Here is a 23,435-nt window from a genome sequence, read left to right as displayed (position 1 = left end):
AAAAAAAGCTAATTACTAGTTTAAACATGGAAACAATTGTCTCATATAATATATTGTGATGAATCAGCAGAGCAGTCACAGGTCACCAGGGACAGTGTGAGGAATGAAGTTGTTTCTTCTATCAAGGGGTCACATGTCATCAAGAGACAGATTATTTGGAGGAGGCCAAACAATCCTGGAGCAGCTGCTAGAAGGAGCTGTCAACTCTGGAGTGGGGACAGACCTCCTTCAGAAAGGGACAGACACAGAGATCAGGGAGATGTGTCCTACTGCATGGTATTAGCAGGATTGGAGAGAAAGCCCTGTCCAGGACCCTGCACGCTGCGTACACGGTGCCATGGCACTTTTCTCAGGGCTGGGGCAGCCCCACGAGACATCCCGGCACCGTGACCCAGCTGGCAGAGCCTGCTCACCTTGCCTGGCAGAACGGACTGACAGAGGGTAACTAGGCCTTGACTGGCTCACGCCAGGCCAAGCCAGAAATTTATGAGTTGTAACTGTTCAATCTAGCAAAACAAAGCGCATTTACAGCTCTGCCAGGTCTATTTTATCATCTTTCCTTTAAGACATGTTCCTGGTAACTTACCAGAACCAAAAAGCCTGGTGGAGTTATGGGCCTACCAGCTGCTTCCCTTGATGCACAGTACACACAGGTGCTGACAAGTATGAGGAAAAAATACTGATATGTCCCACCAGTCCACTCTCCGCTGAGGAGAAGGGCTGCCTACTTTGCTGCACACAAACACCAATATAGTCACCAAGCATATTGAAATACAAATATCTTATTAAAAAAAAAAAAAGAGAGAGAGAGAGAGAGAGAGAGAGAGAGAGACCTTTCACGTGATGTTGCCAGTTTGTTTTCTATCCAAAGCATTGTTTATGCTCCCGTCACCACCACTGCCACAGGCATTTATGTATAACCCATTCTACATTCATTTGGAAACTGAAACCTGTATTTGACATTGCAGGAGGACCGTTTTAGGGCTTTGTTTCAGAAGGCTGTTTGCTTTTTCCTGTTTGTAATTGAATGAAGCTTTGTCATTTGTCAATGTCCATCTTTTTCATTGTATTTTGTTGATTTCCAGTATTTGCTTCATTCACAGGTGTGGTGCTGAATTACAAACTGAAGTTCTCTGTTTTAAAACAAGGTTACTTTCTCAGTGAAGGCCATATTTTTAAATAATTGTTCCTGTAATCATGCAACATGAGACCCCACTAACGTCTAATAGAATCCTAACCTGCATGGACTGCAGAGACACATGAAGAGGGAATACGTGGGAGAACGGGAGAGGCTGATATCTTATAAAAAGGAGGGTGTTACCACGCCTGTTCATAAAAAGGCCTACTGACTGAAAAAGTCACATCCAGTCACAGAAGGTCCACAAAGGTCCTAATACTTGTGCTCACTTTCCCAGAAGCCACATATGCACCGCTGATGTTGCGAGTACAGTGTGAGGAGGAACACCCAAATGCTTGGACAGAGCTCAGCCTGCCTGCACAGGCTCTGTCCTTCGAGGTTCTCTGAAAATGAGTGTTTTCTTATATAAATGATGCACTTTCATAACTTCTGCACAATTTTAAGTTTGCATAGATTTAAAGACTTTGTGAAACTCAGCTCAAACTTTGGACTTCGTTTTCAGCTAAAAGTACGAAAAAGACTTTTTTTGTGACATAAGAGCTGCAGCAAGAGTTTATGGATCTCTGAAGAAGCTATGCAAGGAGTAATTGTATTTAACAAATTCTATTTGTATTCCTGTATTTAGTTCCTTAAATCTACCCTGAAATTATTTTTCCTCCACTCACTGTTATTTTTCTTGTTAGTTTCCTTGTCACATTAGCAGGAAATTCCCATGCCTCACACCAGTGCCACCAAGAAGAAAAACTGCACTCCTCATTCGATCTGTTAGAGTAATCTCTCATATTAAAAACTCAGGGTATGTGTAAGTATGCTATTGGGGTATTGGTAGTTAAATAAGATATAGAAGCTTTAATATTTTGACAAATTTTCAGCAAAATTATTGTTTCACAAAAGAGTTTTTTTGATTGTATTTTTGTAGGTGGAGAAAGCTCACCAGCTTTACCATATCTCTCAGTAGAAAGCCCATCCACCTGTAAAGCAGAACCTTCCCTGACAGAAAAGGCAACTTAAGTGTGCTCAAAAATTATTTTTCAGAGGAAGACATGGGATTTTGAACAATAAATTAAACCAAAAATAAAATATTCTTAACAGCTTTTCTACTCAGTCAGTCACTGCTCTAATACAGTTAACCTTAAAACTCATACACTTTAAAGGTCAGCTATCGATGTTCTCCAAAATCCACAGCTCTGAAAGGCTACGTAAACACTAGAGCTAAAAACAAGGTTGGCAGGAGGGAACACCCCAAAATATATTCACATATATATATATCCCCCAAAAGGTGTCCCATAGAGAATTATTCCTAAATATTTCTAAAAGTGGGTAGAATTGTCCCTAAAATAATGAAGATGACTTGCTATACCACCAATCTGCACACATTAATACCATGTCTCAACACATGGAGTAGTTAAAAGGATTTCCACTTGTCTAGTTTTCTTGTGAATTGGCAGGAAAAATACAGAAGCTTGCAGGAACTAGCACCAATAAGAATTAAACTTTGAAACCACACACCAAATACCTAGCACCACAAAGGTACCTCACATGACAATGAAGGTGAAGGTAAGTGATTTAGAAGAAGCGATATTCACTTAAAAACAGAAGTGGAGACACAAAAAAGTGATTAACACTAGCTGTTCCAGTAAAATGTAGGCTTGCTGGCATCTTCCTCCTTTCATAACTTTAAGTTTAGAGCAACACAGATTTCTGGAACAGACTAGTACAAGCTGAGGTACCAGTGCCTCACAATACAGCACTATCAATCTGTTTCACCTAGTTTCCCAAGTATTTAAACAAACGCAGAAAATTCAGGAGGGATGTTTAAATTAACCCTTACTGACTGCAACCAGCACCAGCTCCCAAATTTCAGAAGACCAGATCACCAGTGATTGCATCAAATTTCAAGAGTCTCTGGGACTTCATGTTGGTCCCTATCAGAGTTTTTCCATTTTCTCCCTGCCTCTCATTTACAGGCACAGCATCTTCATATCAGCTCATTTCTCACAGCTACCCATATCTAAGGTTCTCCATTTCACTACTTCATTTGTTGAAAATAATCTTCCACACACATACTATCATATCTTCCAGTAAATACATTCAAAGGGTACATTTCTCTTTCGTTTGGCCTCAGCTCTACCAGTTTTCTGCAGCCTATCCATCCATCCATCCCCTCCTGATAAACACAATCCACAGATCCCAGGAGACATTCCCAATTGAGTTAGGGAGGAGAACTAAGCAAGCACAGCCAACTTTACCAGCTTCAGCCTAGCTTCCTGCATCCAGCCTCTCTTTTCCATTCCTTACTGCTGTCCTTTTCTTCATCATTGGCTTCTACTAAAAAGAAAGCCTGGCTTAGCCAGCAAAGATCCTTATCTGACACTGATTGGCCAGATGCATTATTGTTGATGCAAAACAGTGTTGTGGGCAGAGAGGCAGCTAAACCCCATGCTACCACGGTTTGTCACATTTCCAGCAGGCAAGAGACTATGTGCGCTGCTGCCTTTTTCCACTTGTAAGAATAGAAGTAAAAGCTGGAACATACATGCCCTATTTTCTATCTGTGTAGTTCCTTTGTTTACATTTTTGTCTGTTTGTATTTTCTTCTCTTCAAGGAAAGAAGATTAGACATTAACATGGGCAGTAAAATCAGCCTCACCCCTTTACAATTAAATTTATATTTTTCCTCAGAAATGCCAATATCATTCCCATCATAATTTAAAAAAACAAACAAACAAACAAACAAACAACACTGCTTTCTGCTGAAGGAAAAGTAGAACGAAAAGGTATTTTTATTTTTATCTGGTACTTACACTTCAGGTAGCACTGATACTATTACCATCATGAGTGAAGGATATAAGCAACACAAAGTTTTTGCAGAGAAAATCAGCATCTTCCTACTGATATAGTTGAGGAGAAAATAGAAGGCCCTTTTCAGACTTGAAATATAAGTAGCTCATGCGCACATTAAGAATAACTGTTTTGAATTAAAATTCAAATCTTAATTAAGTGGATGATACTAGTCTGTCTAGCACCTGTGCCTGAAACAGGCTTTTAGGCATTTTTCATAGTCTTTCTTCTTTTCTTCAGTCTTTTTTTAAAGAGGTGGAAAGAGGTTTAATGATAGTTACTTACTGTGGAACTAAGTGGGTAAAGATGCCTGTGCTAGAATCATTAAACCTTATTGTAATGCCCTATGTACAATATTCTTGTTTTTGACTATTGGGCTTATTTGTTCCACAGAAATTAACACATAGATTTCTGGTGAAAATTTAGTCTGTTACAAAAACACAGGAGTTAAGCTGATGACTCTACTTTAGGAATAGCTTGCACAAAGCCATATCACAGGCTGGTGTTTGGTACAGTGTGCTACTGGAAACATCAGCTCTCTGAGGGGATGTCTAAGGTCTAGCACAGGACTCGATTTCTCCCCTGTGAATTTCAATATCAAAACTTCCATTGTTCTTGACTGTAGCACTATTGTCTGTTCTGGCACGTAGGCTAGTATACGAGCAGGTGACTCTGCTGTGCTCACCTACATTTTTTCATGCACTTTCAATCAGAAAGGCTGAACTACAAGAAGGAAACAGCTTAGGCATCATCTTTCTAGCAGTCCATAAACTGCCAAGTAAAATAGGAGGAGAGTTAAAAAGGAAATAAAACCCTCTGAGGAAGGAGATGGAGGGGACTGAGCAATTCTCTGAAGACATATTTTTATTGAAGTATACAGTTATTGATACAGTCTGGAGGATACAGCAACAAAATACATATGTGCTGTCTATGAACGAAAGTGATTCTTTGAAGGGATTTCTCTGCTGTTTTCAGAGAAGAGGATAAATTGACACAGATGCAAAAAAAAAAAAATTTCTGCTCCACCTCCACTGTGTAATTATGATATTACTGAAACAAGTTTTTATTTACATTTATTTGACTGAAAAGTTTCAGTGTTTTTTTTTCAAATGATTTTATAGCACAGATTTTTCTGTGTAGTATTACATTCCTCTTCCTTACTTTACTTCTTTTCTTCCTTTGTCTATATTGTTTTGTCTCTTTTTGTTTCTCCTTTCCATTCTCTGTCTAACTTTCACTGCTATTATATTGTGAATATCATGCTATATTTTAATATCCCCAGCATCTGGGATTAAGTGACCATGGGATGATCTCAGTTTTCAACTACTATACACAAAACTAATTTCCTACAGATTTGTATCCTTTGTTTAATTCCTGTCTCACAAAACCTACAATAATCTCATTTTCCCCTTTAAACTTGAAAGCATGACTAAGGAAGAGATAGCAGTACTGAGACTACTCTGGATATGCAAGTACTAACCAGTCAGGCAGCTGATACCCAGACAAATTCACTGAGACCGAGTACTGTCTCCTTCCCCCTCAAGGAGAAAACCCTAGGAATTTTATTATTGGGATTACTATTATTATTCTATGTGTATAACTTTTTAGCTTTTGTGGTTAGAGAGAAAGCTTGAAGAAAAGGCAAATTAAAAGAACCACAAGCTATTATTTCTACAATATCAAACTCTGAAGAACAATTTCTGTATAAGTGGGATTCATAGTATCACTTAATTGCTAGACAGACATGCTTCTATGCATATAGATACAGATACCCTCTTTACTTGCCCTTTTGCCAGCTCTCACTACTGTGTTTGAAAGGACCTGGGGGAATCGGTCGATAGCCAGCTGAATATGAGCCAGCAGTGTGCTCATTTGGCCAAGAAGTGCAACAGCATCCTGGCTTGTATAAGAAATAGTGTGGCCAGTAGGACCAGGAAGTGATTGTCCCTCTGTACTCAGCTCTAGTGAGGCCGCACCTCGAATACCATGCGTGTCCAGAGAAGAGCGACACAGCTGGTGAAGGGTCTAGATAACAAATATTATGAGGAACAGCTGAGGGATCTGTGGTTATTTAGCCTAGAGAAAAGGAAGCTCAAGGGAGACCTTCTTACTCTCTACAGCTACCTGTAAGGAGGTTGTAGCAAGGTGGGGGTTTCTTCTCCCAAAAAACAAGCAATAAGGCAAGAGGTAGAGGTAATGGACTCAAGTTACACCAGGGGAGGTTTAGGTTGGATATTAGGAAAAATTTCTTCACTGAAAGGGTTGTGAAGCATAGGAACAGGCCACCCAGAGAACTGGTTGAGTCTCCATCCCTGGAGATATCTAAAAGACCTGTAGATGTGGTGCTTAGTGGCACATGGTTTAGTGGTAGACTTGGCAGTGCTAGGTTAACAGTTGGACTTGATAACCTAAAAGGTACTATCCAACCTAAATGTTTCTATGATTCTTTAAACAATAAAGCAGCCACAGGGCTAGTGAGTGATAAGTAGGAGCTAGGTCTACAAGTATCCTTTCTCCACCCTTTTTGTCAGTTGGTATGTTTGTCCATCTGCAGAGCAAAGCATAGTGATGTGTCTCAGGTGAACAGCAGCTCTAACATGGAACATAGGATATAAATACATCCGTTTATCAAGTCCTTTTGGATATTCTAAGAAGAATGGTGATAAATATATTCATACATAAAATAAACTATTGATTATTGTTGTAGCTATGAAGGTTAGTTTCGCAGTACAAATAATACTTAAAAACTCAGTAGTACACTTTGATTCTCAGAAACACAAAACCAAAACAAAACAAAACCCTGCATGAAGCTGAGATTCCCCTATCCTGTGGAAAGCACAGTGTAATACAAGTTTTACTTGTTCCACTGCATAGATTTTCGACAATGAATTAATTACATCTCACATAAATGATAGCAGAATTCACAAGGGAAATCAAGTAGTCCTTAATTTGTTGACTTTCTCCACTGATGATAGCACATTCCGGTGCTATCGTAATTCTCATCGTGAGTCTGTAAGCATTTTCCAAGTCAGAACAGCCCTCAGCCCTGTCTTGGTCTAAGCAGAGAAAGTGGGGGGTTGTTTGAGACTGAAAATTATTGTGAAAATGAAGAAAAACTGCAGAAGATAATTCCAAACAAAGAACATAGGGAGACAATAATAGTAATAATCTTCTCTCATTTTTAACACCTTTCACCTTGAAATTTTCTAAAGCTCTTTCAAAATTATATATATAGGAGTAGCTTTACCAGCTGCTGAAAAACAGTGGTATCTGAGAAGGAACACAGCTAACTGCAGGAGAAGAAAGGATTTGCTGTTTTCTTCCACTGCAATGTTCCTTTCTCTTTCCACTACAAATATAACATACAGAACACCTTTTTTGAAATGTATTTCAAGGTTGTCATCCCATTCTCTAAACTCACTTTCAAGACCTTTCAACATTCTTCACAAGTATTTTACCATCCAACATTAACTTAAAAATAAAATCGCTTTTCCCTTCCCGTACATGCACTAACATCGTAGTGCAGAAACAAATTCCACAGTGCAGCCACACCATCTCTCACCTGGAATCTCTCCTCATCTTCCACAGAGGCTGCCTGCAGTGGTAGAGTCCTCCAGTGGTTTGAGGCATGCTGGCTTCCCTGGAGGCTGCCCTGTGCTCTGTGGTCTAAAAACATTTTTACTGGTAGATATAACTTGCCAGCTTTTCAGGGCAGGACCAACTTCCCATCTTGGTGTTCTAAGCAGCTCATTCTAACATCCTACAGGATGTGGCACGAACCTAGCAAATACAAAAACACCAGGTAATTAATATAAAACAACACCAAGCTAATGTTTATATCCAATATTGGAGTGTATCAATATATTTCTTCATTTAAAAAACAAACAAACAAACAAAACATTTCACAAAAGACATTCTTGTCATTCAGTCATTTGTTAAAAAGTAAAAGAGTTAATTTATGGAATTAATTATTTTGTACAAGGTCTACAATCATCCCTTTTGAACAGAACTATTAACATTTTATTTATATTCTTTTACTTGCATTCAGACCTCAGTCAAGGATCAGGTACCCACTTTGCCCTCTCAGCAAATAAAGAGACAATACCTGCTATAAATATGTGCCAAGTAATTACTTTGTTTAGGGACTTTCTCTTTTTTCCAGAGTGCCTTTGTAAAAGCAGAGCCTGCCAAAGACACTAACTTGGATTTTCCCTAAAGCCACCCAACACTTTCTGAAATTGCATTTGCTTCACAATTAGAAAATTCATCATTTGTTCTTTTTCAAACTCATATCCAAGGACACATCTACTTTCCCATGTACTTTAACCATGCAGAGACCATAAAGTCAGCACACCAAGAAATATTTCATTATCAAACCAGTGAAAGCAGAAATGAGATGAAGAGTGTCATACATGAGGCCTCACCTCCTACTCTGTCATAAAAATTTGGGAGCTTTATCAAATTCCATCAGGCAGACAGTAATGCAGGACATAAAATACACAGAACCATTAGCCAAACTAGTAAGTATTGAAAGAAAAATGTTTTATACTTTTTCAGGGTCATTCTCAGATGGAGGATCGTTGCATGAACGAATCACAATCCAGAGAAACAAGTGAAAACTTTCTCCCTTGCAAAATGCCTGTAATGCTCATCTCACCCACAGCGCTGTACAGGATCATGTCTCAGGTTATAAGTTTGCAATGAGAGAACAAAGGGAAATTTCAAAGTTCTTTCATTTGGCCATAAACTTTTTGGAGAGGTTATAGATCTTCTAGCAGAAACCGCAATGCTCCCTCTGGAATATGACCTGCCAGTTTCTACAGTAGAAGAAAGACCAGCAATGAAAATGTCCCAATTTCCCATTCTTTCCAGCAGAGGCTTTTCACAGCTTTCCTTGTGTAATTGCACATAAATTATGTACTTCCTTCAAAGTCAAGCTGTCCAAAAGACCACATTAACAGCTCCTGCATCTTTTCTTTCACTTGCTGTGTTCTTCTTTGGACCAACATTCACCCATTCACCTCCTAACGTGATGACTGCATAATGCTCCTTCCTTGTTCTTTTTTTTTTTTTTTTGGTTTGATTCCATCTCTGTTCCCGATGACTAGGTTTCCTCTTCATTAATTATTCTGAATTAATGGTAAATGCTTATTGTGTTGTACCCAGTATCTATCATCAACAGTCAAGTAATAGCAGGAATCCTGACTTCTCAAACTCACCTCTTACAAGATACAAGAAAGCAGAAGTCTGAATAAATTTGTTTGAAACTATGCCCACGTGCAGCAGCTCATGGTGCAGACCATAAAGACTGAAGTCTTGCTACAATCAGTTGCAGGCATGTACCGTTTCATAGTAAAATCTGAATTAATTTAACCTTGCTTTTGATGTATGACAGAGTGCTGTAAATTTGAGCTTTTCTTTCTTTTGACTGCTGACTGCTTTTGAATTAAGAATTTGTGGTACAAGCAATTTTCACTGAGTTCTGTCCATCATGGTTTCTTAGGTGAAACAGCAAGAAAAGAAAAACTCTGCTCTTCCCATCCTAGCTTAAATTTGGAGATTTTTCTCCTAGCCAGTTGCCAGGGCTAAAAAAGCTCCGTCAGCATCAGCTTAGAATTTTCCAGAATTTCCTCCAGTGCAAAAGGATGTCTGCTACAGCAGACCTACTGAGATAGGAGTTTCTCTGCTGGGCCAACATCTCTACTATACGCAAATTGGTACCACAAAAGGAGGAAGACCATCCAATCTCACTATTCCAGACTCCACCATTTATAATGAAGAGACATATGCCATAGACAGTAAAAGCTAAGGGACTTACTTAATTTACATGCAGTCAAGAACGCAAGTCAGACTTCATCCCAAGCTATTTATGAGTTTAAGTCTGGGAGTTTGGAATTAAATATTACTTTGGAAATAAGAGCATAACCTGAAAATAATAGATGAGAGATTCTAGTACAGAAAAATCAATGATAGTTACCACACAATTATGCTTTCAGGAAAAATGAGCCCTCCTTCTCCTGCCGCATGTAATCAACTGTTAGATACATAGCAAACACAACATAGCTACCCAATATCAATATTAATTAGAGCTGAGGAAGCAGCTCTTAACAAAGAATTCATTTCATGAGTTCCACATATTTTGCAAATGTCACTGCTCTCCTAAATTTATAATTTTTCACTATTTTACAGAATATATACTTTCATGCCAGCTAACTAGTGTTGGAATTGTTACTTAATTAATTGTGGTTTGTCACAGAGATCATTTAAAAACATCTTCTCTTTTAATTTTGCTTTGTATATTTTAAATAATTCTCACAGAAAACAAGTTTTAAATGAGTTTATTGGGAGAACGGGAGCTTTCAGGATTAAAATGAACATTCTGTGAACATCTGCACATACATATTTTGAGTGATTGGGGAAAATGCACAAAGAACAGAATGATATGACTAAAAACAATGCTCTAAAATGCTGTGGAACATTTTGAGGAAATTTTGATTGCATTTAATAGTACCAATTTTAACCATATTCTGATGAACAAAAATTAAACTGTCAAAGAAAGGAAATACCTGCAAAACAGTGTTTCCCAACTGTTTTGCTGAGAAACACAAGGTCTTTCACAACCTCTGAAGTCCTGCCAGTGAATCGTAGATGTCGCTGAGAAGCCTGAGTCAGAGAAGCTCCTTATCTTCAGGCAAGTTCTTGGTCCCTATCATTTGCTAATAGACAACATATCCCCATGAGATTCACACCACAGATTTTGTAACTGAATTGAACATGGCTGTCTAATTATGCTGAAACCAATGCAGTAATTTCAGTCAGGACTTGGAAATCCATTAAAGCCTTATGTTGCATTAAATTTCCTAGCAGACCTCATTCAGTAGAGAATTTGTATTTCTCTTCTGCTCTTGCTCAGTGCCTGGCCTCTCCCCATACTTGGACTGCAGAGTCCGATGAATGTGGAAAGTCCTGAAGACTTCCCAAAAAAGTGTCCGTTGGACTTGCAGATGGGAAAAACTGAAGGAGGGAATGGGAATATAGTATCTAAGACTTCCACTGGTTTCAAAGAAAAAGTCAAACACACAGCAGCCAATTGTGCCAGAGCACAAACACTTTAGAAGTATAAAGTCTTGCAATCACAGTTCACTTTGCCAAGTATTTGACTTGTTCCAAGATTTAAATAAAAATATCAATACTGATGATGTTTTGTATTCTGTTTACATTTGAGAATGCTCAGCAGCATTTTGGGATTTAGAAAAACTAGTTTTCAATCAGTTTTTATTTTGAATAAGAATATTCTACATCACTCAGCAGAGACTTTTCCTGTGCTATCGATAAAGTTTTTCAGAAAAGACAACTACCATTTATAAAAAATGGACTCAAATATACGTATTCTTCTCAACTCCTCACATCTTAAAGCATTCTGCAATTTATTTCCCCACTTTCATCTACTGAGATTCAGAGCAGCCATGGTGTGATTATATGTTTTTCAAGAATAGCTGATGAATACCTGAAAACTCTCCCACTGTGGGACATTCTGTTTTCTCAGGAACAAAAAAAGCAGCCAGAATGACACATTTTCTCTTTCTAAAAATAAACTGAAAGGCCAGAGAAATCAATGAAAAAAAATGCTGTTAAAACAGCACAAAACACAGAATACCAATTACATTTCGGCAATGTGACTAGTGAGATAGCCAGCTAATTACCTGATTCTGATAAACTTTATAACAAATAATAATCATATGGGTAACGCTTAATTCCTGCCTAACACTTCCATTTTTCATAATGAAAAATCATAAAGTATACCATACTACCTCTCTGTCTAAGTGAGATGTTGGTTATATGTCATTAGCCATTAAGAAAACTTACAGATGGATTTTGCTTTGGGAACAAGTTGATCTTTTCCCCATCTTGCCTTATGTGACAAGGTGATTTAATTCACCTAGCCTTCTCCGCAAGGATTTCCTGTATTCCCCTGATCTGACAGTTCTGCATCCTACCTTGCACTCCCCTGGAGGTAGAAAGGAAAGGATCTGTCTGTAACCCCCGCTTATCTGCACAGGAATTCACCTCCACATACAAGGACTCCCTCCTAATTTGATAATCACCAAATATTACAGGATGAAGAGGTAAATTCAACCAACACGCGTTTTTCTGGGGAGATGACAGTAAGGGTGAGTTCATCCTTTTGCAGGTCCCAGTGCACTCCTCTGATTCGTAAACTCAAATATGTAGGAATAGTTTCACCTTGTTGGAGGATTTTTCAGGGCACTGTGGATATCATCACAGGTCTCCTGACTTTATCTCTACAGAGATGTTGCAGTGCTGGAGTTGCAATGCTGATGTTTAAAAAACTCTGGTTATCACGTACACTGTGTGCCCCCTCAAGAGGCATCACATTAATTCTTCTGAAGAATTCCTCTCTAATAGGCATTGTTTAACCACTAACCCAGAGGCAAAGAAACTCCCCAAAATGGGGGAGGGAGAATATTGGCAGGTTTAAAGACAAAAATGGCTTGAAACCTAAGGTCAAGTAGAACTTCTGGAAACTTCAATTATTATAGGTTTCTAGATGTTATTAAAATTCAATCTAACACAAGATGCAGAAAGGACATGTAATGTAAAGCTGTACTTTTAAAGTATGAAAACACTTTATAAATAATATAGTCCCATCATTGCTTTGCATCCCTATGTCTGTATCCATTTTCTCTCTTTGTAAATTTTTTTGGCATGTTCGTACAGCAGATAGATTACACACTGGGATCCTGGTCTACGGCTGGAACATCTGGGTGTTTAATTAACACAACTAATACTATGGCTCCTTGGATATCCAAAGCATACAGCAATTTATTTCTGTCTGTCTTATAAACTGAGATTTCACTGAGCTGGCAATAACAAGTAAGAGTAGATATTACTAATCCATATACTTTTTTTTCTATGACAGAGATTCCAAACAACAACCGTGCATGAAAGGTAAGAAACTTCAGTAGAAATCTTGCCCTGCACAGTAAACAAACAGCTGTTTATCATTGGCCTAATTACCAAGTTAATGAGATACTAATTTCTATATTCATAAACTATGCATGAGCAAGCATGAGTGTATGCAAAACAGAGCCTAGTGACAAATTTAATAAATAAAATAACAAGGTATTGGTAAATAAACATTAATGATCTTTAAAGCTAAGAATCAGGTTATGTTTTATGGGAAGCTTGCATAAGAAAGACATAATTCTAGCAAGTCTGGGTGTTTGTTTTTAACAGCATCAAACAAGTAATTCATTTAGAAAGGAAAAATATGTACAAATACAAACTTGGAATAACTGGGATGGCAGCAGGACTGAAAAGAGGTTTCAAAGTTACAACACAGAATCAAAATCAGTGAAATTAATCATATGCAGGTGCTGCAAGAAAAGCAAAATTTTCTAGGATGTCTCCTATAAGTACAAGCAGTAATTCTGCCCTCCTTTACAATGTCAGAGTTGTGGTGCTTCACTAGAAAAGCTGGAGGAATTAGAGAGAATCCAGAGTAAAACAACAAAAATGTTAAGGATGTCTGGAAATCGTAAACTTTGAAGAAAGATTGAAAAAAAAAATGAATTTTTCCATTTAGAGAGTAAATATCTAAAAAGTGTGTAGTAAATACTTCAAATACATAAAATATTGCAATGAGAAGTATGACTAATTTTCTCCACACTTCCCTGAGGAGTTATGAACACTCACTGACAGCAGTGGGGACTTAATATGTTAGGAAATCTTTCTCAATAGTCAAGCCCTGGACATTTAGGCACTGGAACAGCTTATCTGTGAAAGCTCTGAAACCCTTGCAACTGGCAGGATTTTAAGAAGCAGCACGACAACCACATCTCAAGAGATTTTCACTTTACAGGAGGAGGATGAGATTGAATAGATGACTTTTGCACTTCCTTTCCAGAACTTCACTTCCATTATTAGCCATTTTTTGCTGATTTTGTATATATGAAAAGCGGAGTGAAATAGCTCCCTAACACCTCTCTTCTACAAAAATTGAAATCTACCAGCTTCCTCAACCATGCATCCTTGTGTCCCTCACCTCTGAGGAGGCAGTGTATTTCTAGGAGTACTGTGTCTCTGAGACAGTTTGCTCCCTGAAAATATACATGCTTGCATGAGCTGTGTCACAGGGACAGCAGAGATCAATTCAGAAATTTTCTCTTGCTGACTGGTGCAGGCGTTTCAACAGGATGATCAATGTATTTAGACAACCGTATTCGAGAGCATGAAAAATGAACAACCTGAAATCAAATGGTTTGAGAGCTCAGGATCATCTCAATTCAGTGTTCACCCTGGCAAAAACATGACAAACAGCAGCTTTTAAAAATAGTCACCGTTTCGGCTCCCCCCAAATTTTTTCAAAAATAATAAATGATGAACTGACACAAACATTACAAATCCCAGCCCATCAATGTGAACGTAATGGTAGCTGGCTACCATGTGCCTAAAAATAGTTTGGAGTTCTAGAAAATACGGATTGGGATGGTTTCATCTTTTTTCCTTGTTCATTTTAATATTGATTGGCAACTATGGCTCCTGTTTATGTGGAGATGGTAACTGCCCCCAAAAATACTTAAAAATGAGATTTTACTTGCATTGAAGATGATTGGTTTGACCCAATTTTCTCTGGAAAATCCAGAGCTAGGCATCCTCCCTTATTAGCCTTTATCCAGGCTTTAGTCTCCTCCTCTAGGAAAAAGGAAATTCAATTTCCTCTTCTGCTCACATGGGAAAAGAGAGTAAGTCTGTCTCTCACGTTGTGCGGAGGAGTTACTGAAATATCAGTAGAAAAGCTCATCACCTCAGTAATCTATTTCTGTTTTCTTTGTTTGCCTTTTTTGTTGTTTGTTTTTTTGTTTGGTTGGTTGGTTGATTGGTTGTTTTTTATTTATTTATTTATTTATTTATTAAACATTTATTTGGTTTGGCTGCTAAACTGAAGAAAAAAAAAACATTACGAGTACAGATATATTAACTATGCAGGTCATCAATTCCTGCATACTTCTCTATCTACTTACAAGTAGCTGGACTTTTTGAAAAGTTGTGTGTCTAATGGTAGTTAATAATGGTATGTTGGTAGCTTCTTCGCAGGTACAGCTGAAGCTAGCTCTGCATTATAAACCTTTTTTCTCCCTGCCAAATTCTCCCCCTATTATAAGGATGTTGCATCTTGGAAAAATTCTGGAAATCAGTCACGTTTGTTTTTCTAACCATCACGATCATTTCAGTCACAACACTATTTAAAGAATGACTCAGATGATAATGACTTTTCTTTCTAAAAATTTAGAATCTGGCTTTCAGTACATATTTTGACTCAGATGAAAGGATTGAGATGCAAATTCCTTATACTACATAACAGTTTACACATTTGTTGCACTTTGTGTATCTGAGAAGTCCCACAGATTTCTCAACATGTCAAAGTTCTCATGTCAAACTACTAATCTTTATTTCGTTAAGATTTTACTTATGGAAAAAATAAATAGGAAAGTTCCTAGGCTTTATAGTTCATGCCTACATTTATGTAATATTTAGTCAAGCAGGTAAAAATTGGATAAACATCAATAAGCTATTCCAAATATTTAATTTTTCCTTTCAAACTCCTGGACATTTTTATCTTAAGTGAAAAAAATCATATGGAAACACTTTTTAGATTCCTATCATGATGTTAGACAGAAAGACTTTCTAATTTTTAATGTTCAGTTCTGGTTTCAATGACATGGTGTTCATTCTATATTTTTGGATGCATGAAAGCCTGGTTTTCAGCTATATCAGAGCTTTCTTGACATAATTTACTTCAAAGTATTTAGTTGGAGAAAATGGAAGATATGCTGATCTCCTCTGGTTATTGCAGCTGTCTGGATCTTGGGGACTTCTGCTTTTTTCTTTTCCCTTTCAGAAGCTCTCTAACTCAAAGCTTTTATAAAATAAAATAAAATAAAATAAAATAAAATAAAATAAAATAAAATAAAATAAAATAAAATAAAATAAAATAAAATAAAATAAAATAATAGTATTTTTCTGTGGTTGTTGGTTGGTTCTGTCATTCTTTAGGCTGGCTACTAGTGATCATAAATTGCCTTTCTTGCCTCATTCCCTTTAAAGCTTTAACTTAATTTAATATAATCATTCTTCAGCTTCATTGAGGTTCTAAACTTTAACATCACTGATGACAATAATATTCACTTTCTTTTCTTTTTCATTGATTGGGCTCTCAACTCTAAATAAACTGCTGAAATTACAAGGACAATATAATTTTAGATTGAAATTCCCCCCAAACTATTTACAACCTCGTTCAACAGTTAGTATATTCCTGACCTAATTCTTCTTCTAGCTACTAAGATAACAGAAATTTAACAGCAGTCACATTTTCCACGTATTTCCATTTGTCATATGTTTTCCAAAGTTAATTTCATCGTTTTGTGTCTCACCTGAGATTTTCTGGGGAGTGGGCATCATCTCCCACTCTGCAACAATAGATCTCTTTTTTACTCCAGCTATTTGTTATTCAGCCTCTAAGCCTCCTGCCTCAGCTTAGCAGTGTGAAGCGTTCTGCACAGCCTCACTAAATTCTCCTAGCGATTATACTGCTTTTGGTTTCTTTTATGAAAATCAGGCCCACCACTGACCTAGTATCACTTCCTCACCTTGCTTTCAATCAGTCAGTCTGCTGCCATTTTTTATACCCTAGATGAAGCTGCTTCCAGTCTTTTCCCTATAAAAAACAGTGCAGTAATCTACACCAGAACCTTACATATAGAAATTTAATAGTGACTGTTAGTCATTGTGTATTGTCTTTTATTTATTTTGTATATAATTGTTTGTAATATTGGAAGAGGTGGCCTTTGACTCCATTTCATAAGGCCCACAGCCATGTGCATTGTTCTGAAATTGCTGCGTGTCACCAGAAGGCAGATGCAGCCCCCTGGGGGGGGTCTGAACCCCACTGCACCCTTCCCATGGGTAGCTTGTGTGATTTGGCTCAGGGCACCTTCCAGGCAGAGCGTCTAGCATTCAAGCACCCAGTGCCAGCTTCCCTGCACTACAATTTCTATCCTGCTACGCAGAAGTCCACATACTTGTTGTGAACCAGGACAGAAACTGTGGTGATGTTTTGACATGCTAAGAGGTGTTTGCACTGTAGCAGAAGAGGAAAAGATGAAGAGATGGAGACAGGTCTTCCCTCACCTCAAAGAGTCAGCAGTGGATAATGTTAAAGCATGGATCAACATGCAATCTGCCACAAGTGTCTGGTGGCTTATTCAGACCTTGCCAAGGAAAAAAGCATTTCCACCCCCTGCTTTAAGTGAAGTGTTGGTATAAAACCAATTGTCAAAACCTCATCATCCAACCATCTGATATTGATCCTTTCATGTCAGCCAGTGCTCTGGATTCTCTGAAAAATCAGCACACCATTGCTAACAATTGATCCAACAGAGTACAAAACTACCACGCCAGCCTCTGTCTTAAGACCTATCTTTTTTAAAATATATGGGAATAAAAATTTAACTCCTTGCTTTGCTCAAGTTCTTATAACCTACCTAGTGCTTGCTACTTCTCTTATCCAGCAAAAACTGCCCCGTCTTCCCCTAAAAATCACATAAAATTAATTCACAGACAGTATCCAGATTTTAAGTCTGAGAATTTTATAGAAGAAAGTTAAAAAAAAAAAAAGAGTAATGCAGCTGAATTCTCAAAATCCTCTGTCATAGTAGCACAACCCAGGAGAATGAACAGAATATGAGTTCTCACTCTTAACCTCCTGACAAAATAAGTTAATCTTGATTGCCCTGTTGTTCAGAATCATAATTAGTGGGTATTTGAAGGGAGGCCTAATTCAGAGAGCCCAGGATGGCACCTTTCAAAGTGTATGTATTTTCTGCTTTGGCACACAGGAGGATCCATGTACTCATTGTCTTTTGATGGCTGTTTAGCTGCGACATTAAAGATCCTCTTTTCTCTCTGCTTGCCACCTTTGTTTATCTCTAAATACAGCAGTAGATTTTTCATAGCCTCCTGGATGTGAAATAGACTTCTCTGCTACTCTCTCCCTGTGCGGTAATCTTGTTTCACTAACAATACAATAATTTAAAGTTATACTGGAAAATCCCATTAAATACCTTGACAGTTGAGAACAGACAACATTATGCTACTAAAAAGTCCCTGTAAAAGACTTAAAATCTCCCTGAGATGTGACAATAACTATCAGTCATTGTTAATTTAGTAATTTTCTCTTTAGTTTTATGTTCAGGTTTACTGCCAATCCTTATCAAGCTGCATTTGAAAGCCTGTTTAATTTTCTAAATTCAGAGAGGAGTCCACAAAATAGAAAGAATATTATCTGCAAATTAAAGTGAACCACAGAGAAGGTATAATAATATTAACAGGTTAGCTAAGGCATTACGTTGGGAAAATGACTAAGTATTCTGCATTAAGTGAGGGGAGAGTGAGATAAGCTGGCGATGTGATTTGGTTGTGACTGAATGAAGCAGCCTGAAGTTGTAAATCTTCAGAATTGCAGGTTTTTCTTCCTCTAGCACAGAAGGTTTGGAAGCACATCTACAGGATCAATTCCCATACAACGGGAAGCTGCTTTGAGAAAACATCGGCATAAAAATGTGTCGGACTGGAAAACAAAAGGAAAAAATAATTAAAAATAAAAATAACAAGAACAACCTTTGGGGGTAAAATTTCGCTCTCTTGATTCATCTTTGGAGTTTAATGGACAGAGAAGATGCTTGAAATCGTAGGCTGAGACTGTGCCACAGATGCATCTACCAGCCACGTCTGTAAGTACCATTTTACTGGGCCTTTCATTTGGAAGAAAAAGATGCTCCTACAGGATGCTAAAATCTTAGAGGGCCCAGTTATCCTAAATTATGTGTACAAAGGGCTCCCAGTGAAGCTAGTGGGAGCTACAGGTGCTCAACTTTTCTGAAAGTCAGTTCACTTTTAGTTAAACATGAATTGAGCAGCTGAGCTGCAGGAAACTTGATCTGAATATTTGGAGCTTGGTTCTTTCATGAGATAAAAGACAAGGGACAAGAAGGAGGCTGGAACAGATCATAATGAAAACTTTCTCCAGTTATCCTTTTAAAGGTAGAGATAAGTGGTCTAGTTGTAAAATCATCTCTATTTATTATTTCTGTTTTCAGCCAGTGCTCCCCAAGGGCTTAATAATCTGCACAGAATCCCCGCCAGGCAGTGGTGAGGGAGCAGTGCCCTGGAAGACACGTGGGGTTGATGAGGGCAGCACTCAAACCTCAGGCACGAACAACAGACACCAGGACACCTTCACGTGCCAAGTCCCAGCACACTCCATGTGTGTGGTTGTACGCAGGTGTGAATTGCACAGAGGAAGTTTATCCCTACCTTCTACAACCCTCTGTTGCCCTGTAAGCTGCCTGCACTCCTTCAGTGGCCTCCTCATGACTGGCTCTGTGCAGTTTACCTGAGGTATGATTTATAGACTCAAAAACTGGTTGGTTCTTTGTTTGACTTCATGGTAGCTTTCTTATGTTACAGTTGTTCGCTATAAATTTAGTTAGCGTGAGAAAATCAAGTGCCTCAGTAACAAGTTGGCAATTGGTCAGCAAGTAACACACAGGTTAACAGTTTCTATTACTTGACATGATCCTTAGATGCTGGGATGTGGGGAAGCCTATTTTCATTATTCTTTGGGAAAGAAGTAGCCCACGATGGCAGAAGATTGTAGTGAGGGCTTCTAGCCATCCTCTGTCAAGCAGGGACTGCTCCCTATCCCCGTGGGCACTTCAGCTGGGCTGCCTGGGCAAACTCCTTTCAAAGACTGTTTATAATCTGTCATGAGGAGCACAGCTCTTTTTCCCTATGGACTGTGAGAAAAGAAAGGAAGGACACTCCTCAGCAGCCAGAATGAAAAAAATCTTTTAACTCATACAAAGTTTAGGGGAAAAAATGTTTCCTGAAGTCGTCTTTTTCCCCTCTTCTACTCATCTGGTCCAACACATCTTGTTGAGGAGAGTTACATTAGAAAGTTCCAGGCCAGTAAGTTTATAAGTTTATCCTGATCACTGCATCGCTGTACACCTGACAGTCATTTAGGGAGTTTTTCTAGGTTTAGATTATCTCTATTTGTTGCCACATTTGTCCATGAATTTCGAATGACAGTTATAATTATTTATAGAAGGTGATGTTTAAGTGATTTTTTTTCCCCATTTAGCTGGCCAGAGATCTTGAGTGACTTTGTAAATTGCTTTTAGACCAAGCTCTGGCAATACAGTGTTTAGTATGGGTTTCTTGAATATTATCTAAACAATAATAAGACATGCCTGGAAAAAGCCAACAAAGATAACCCAGGCTGGCTGTCTGCAGTGAAGTAATGGTGTAATGGCTAAAACTGAGAAGTACGAGGAAAATCTGCGACCCCCAAATACAATTAAGGAGCAAACAAGCTGAGACACAGAGGAATATCCCCAGAGTAAGACAAGCAAAAGAATGATGAATAACATCAGTGTGTGTTGTGCTTGATAGGGCCAGTCACAGCCATTACAGCAGTGATTCTTAAATGGGGGCAGGGGCATATGGTTGCACATAAGGCTCAGAAGTGTTATTATGTCCAGATATCACCTAGATCATTGTAAAATAGTACATTTAATGATTGTACCATGAGCTGTCCAGGAATACACATGCATGGAAAGCAATATGAAGTTTGTTATGCCAAAATTGCTGCATTGCTTTTAAAAATACATTTTTTTGCAGTCCAAATTCCTCTCTGGCTATTACAACAAAAGCATCTGTTCAGTGTTGCTGCTCAAGACAAGACTGCCTGCCCTTTAAGTGAATGGGATTTTCGGAATAAACAATCAGGATGATTATGCTTTCCACTGCTGCAGGGATTTTTATTTACTTCTACAGCATATTAATATAGACAAGAAAAAAAAAGCAGATAAACATTTTTTTGGTTGTACTAGATGGCAAAAGTATATAATTACATCGCTCAGAATCTCATCAGCTTCCATCAGCCTAAGCTATTTTATGAACATACTTATAACTGCCGAGTATATAGCAATTACAGGAAAGCATTCTCCTTTCTGAATGCATCTGCACATTTAGTATGGTCTGATCTAATTAAAGTCACTTCCATTAAAGTCATCTGGAGTATTTCCACTCCAGGTTAAGGCAAAGACACAATAAGCACAAGAGGACCGCAGTTCCTACAGCCAAATACTGGTATTAGAAGCTCAGCTTCAATTGTAACCAAATAAAAGTATTTCTAGAAATGATCTGAAACATGACCTGAATGCAAACCTAATCCAAGACAGCAAGTTCTTTGCCTTCGTTTTCTCTGTAGGAGTCAAAAACCCTCCTACTTAGTACAGGGTTGCAGGAAATTGAACTCCAAACAAACACAGTTTGGGGACAAGAAATTAGTGAATAAGACAAAGATCGAAGCTCCATGTTCCATTATTTACAGGCAGCTGGAATTGATCTCTGTATTTATCTCAAGTACTTTGTTTCCTGAGAGAGATGGTGATATATTTTAGGGTCTCCTGTGCCCTAAAAACTCTATCAGTGCTAATATCTGGATGACAATGGAAAGAAGTTAAAAAAGAAAAACTGTGTGGCAGTTTGGTAAAACTATTCAGATAGCCTGCTTTTCTTTGGTTTGGTTTTATGGAGAGAAGATCTGAAGCACTTTGAATGTGAAAATTTAACACAATGGGCAAGTTCAACAGACTTAATTCATATTTCACATTAAGTTCATATTGATTTTTTCTCACCAATATTCACTTTGTCTAAACAACCTTTCACTTTCAAAAGCCCGGGGAGACTGCCAAACACCATTTCATTAATAAGTTTAATAAGAATTGTTAAGTCTCACAAATATAACTAGTTCATGTTCATTTCACAGAAAAGAAAAACACCACAGTTAAATATAAACGTTCCAGCTTGAACCAGTTCCACAACAAAATTAACTTAGATTTGTCAAGAGGCAAAATGCCTCTGTTCATATGATGAAAACGTTCTTAGCAAAAGTTTTTAATAGCTGAGCAGAAACTACACACAGTGTCATTGACTTCAAAGGCCTTTCACTTACTTATATTGAAAAAGCAGCTTTGTCTCACATGCTGGATTTGTTTTCTTTAAAGGAAAATCCATGGTATGTGTCTATTGACCAAGCATCAATATAAATTCAGAGTTTTGTTTTGTTTTTATGTTCAAAGGCAGATTTTTCAATGATAGGTTTTATTTTAAGTCTAACATGGGCTAGTTAATTACAAAGTCCTTTATTTTAAATAACTAGACTGGTGAGTATCTGCTAATGAAACTGATTTGATCTTTAGTTTTCAGTTTTCAAAATTAGGAAGGCAGAGAGCATATACCTATTATGTTAGAACAAAGGGCTGAGCACAGAGATTTAAAAAAAAGAGGGAGAGAGAGAAAAGGAAAAAAAAACAAAAACCAAAAAAACACTGTTTACCTCATTAAGACAAGGTAATTATATTTCAGGAATTCAAGCTTGTAAAGGGCTTAGTGACAGTCTAACATTACTTTTCAGGACACACTATCTTCCATTTTCTTTTTCTGTGCATTGCCAATAAAACATTCATAACGTTTAGTACCCAGGCAGAATTTGAAGGAGACTTAATTAACTGCTTGGCACACCAGAAGAGGCACAATTTCTCTTAATTCTCATGAAAGAAAAGGAGTGCCGACAACCACTATGAGTAGGTGGTCTTGAGCTTGAGAAAGCCACTTCTTCCTTGAAAATGCCCCACAGGGGTGTGAGCAAGAATCATTACAGCAGTGACACAGACTGAACCTGCCTAAGAGAAATCGAGCATTTTACAGGTAACAAGCAGTAGAACAGTGAGTGGGAGCGTACCAAACTCCAAAATGGATATAAGTTAGAATAGCACTCTTGCTAACAAGCAGAAGAATTCCTTCTTACTCTTCCTGCTTGTCCCACTTATTTTTACATTTGAAGGGATTTCTGGGTTTGTTCTTTTTTGCCTTTTTTCTCCTTTTTACTAACTACTAGGTGACCTTACGTCTTATTGACAAACATTAGGCAAACAAGTAAATAAAGACAGTGAACAGTATAATTTCATTTCTTATAAAATCACATTACACAAGCCACATTTATATTTAAGTGCTTGAAATTAATAAACCTAAAGAAAGTAAGACTAAAACTTGAAAGCTGCCTCCTTCTTTTATGTACACATACATTTATACTTCAACACACACAGCTCTTGATAGCTTTGAGTCATTGCATCTTAGTAGTTGCTCTAGCCTAATTATTTTCGTTAGACACTAATCAACTTTCCCATAATTTCTGAGTAGCAGTGAGTTCCTAACAATCTCCACCAGAACAGAACTCATGAGACTCAATAGCAAGCAGATATCCTAATCTGATATTGCCAAAAATTGCATAAAACAATTTTACCAC

At 37.8% G+C, this 23,435-nt stretch overlaps 1 long non-coding RNA gene across 1 annotated transcript in view; it reads right to left on the bottom strand.

Annotated features, from left to right (window-relative positions):
• LOC136791373 (uncharacterized) overlaps positions 1 to 23,435 on the bottom strand; it is a 151,625-nt gene that overhangs the window by 97,584 nt on the left and 30,606 nt on the right. The window contains exon 4 of the long non-coding RNA XR_010833227.1: positions 7,542 to 7,759. This is a non-coding gene — a long non-coding RNA (uncharacterized lncRNA). The remainder of the gene's footprint in view (positions 1 to 7,541; positions 7,760 to 23,435) is intronic.

The sequence above is a fragment of the Anser cygnoides genome, chromosome 8 (genome assembly GCF_040182565.1).
Source record: "Anser cygnoides isolate HZ-2024a breed goose chromosome 8, Taihu_goose_T2T_genome, whole genome shotgun sequence".
NCBI lineage: Eukaryota > Metazoa > Chordata > Aves > Anseriformes > Anatidae > Anser > Anser cygnoides.
Note: the sequence above shows the minus strand (reverse complement) of the source record. Positions and strands in the feature narration are given on the sequence as shown.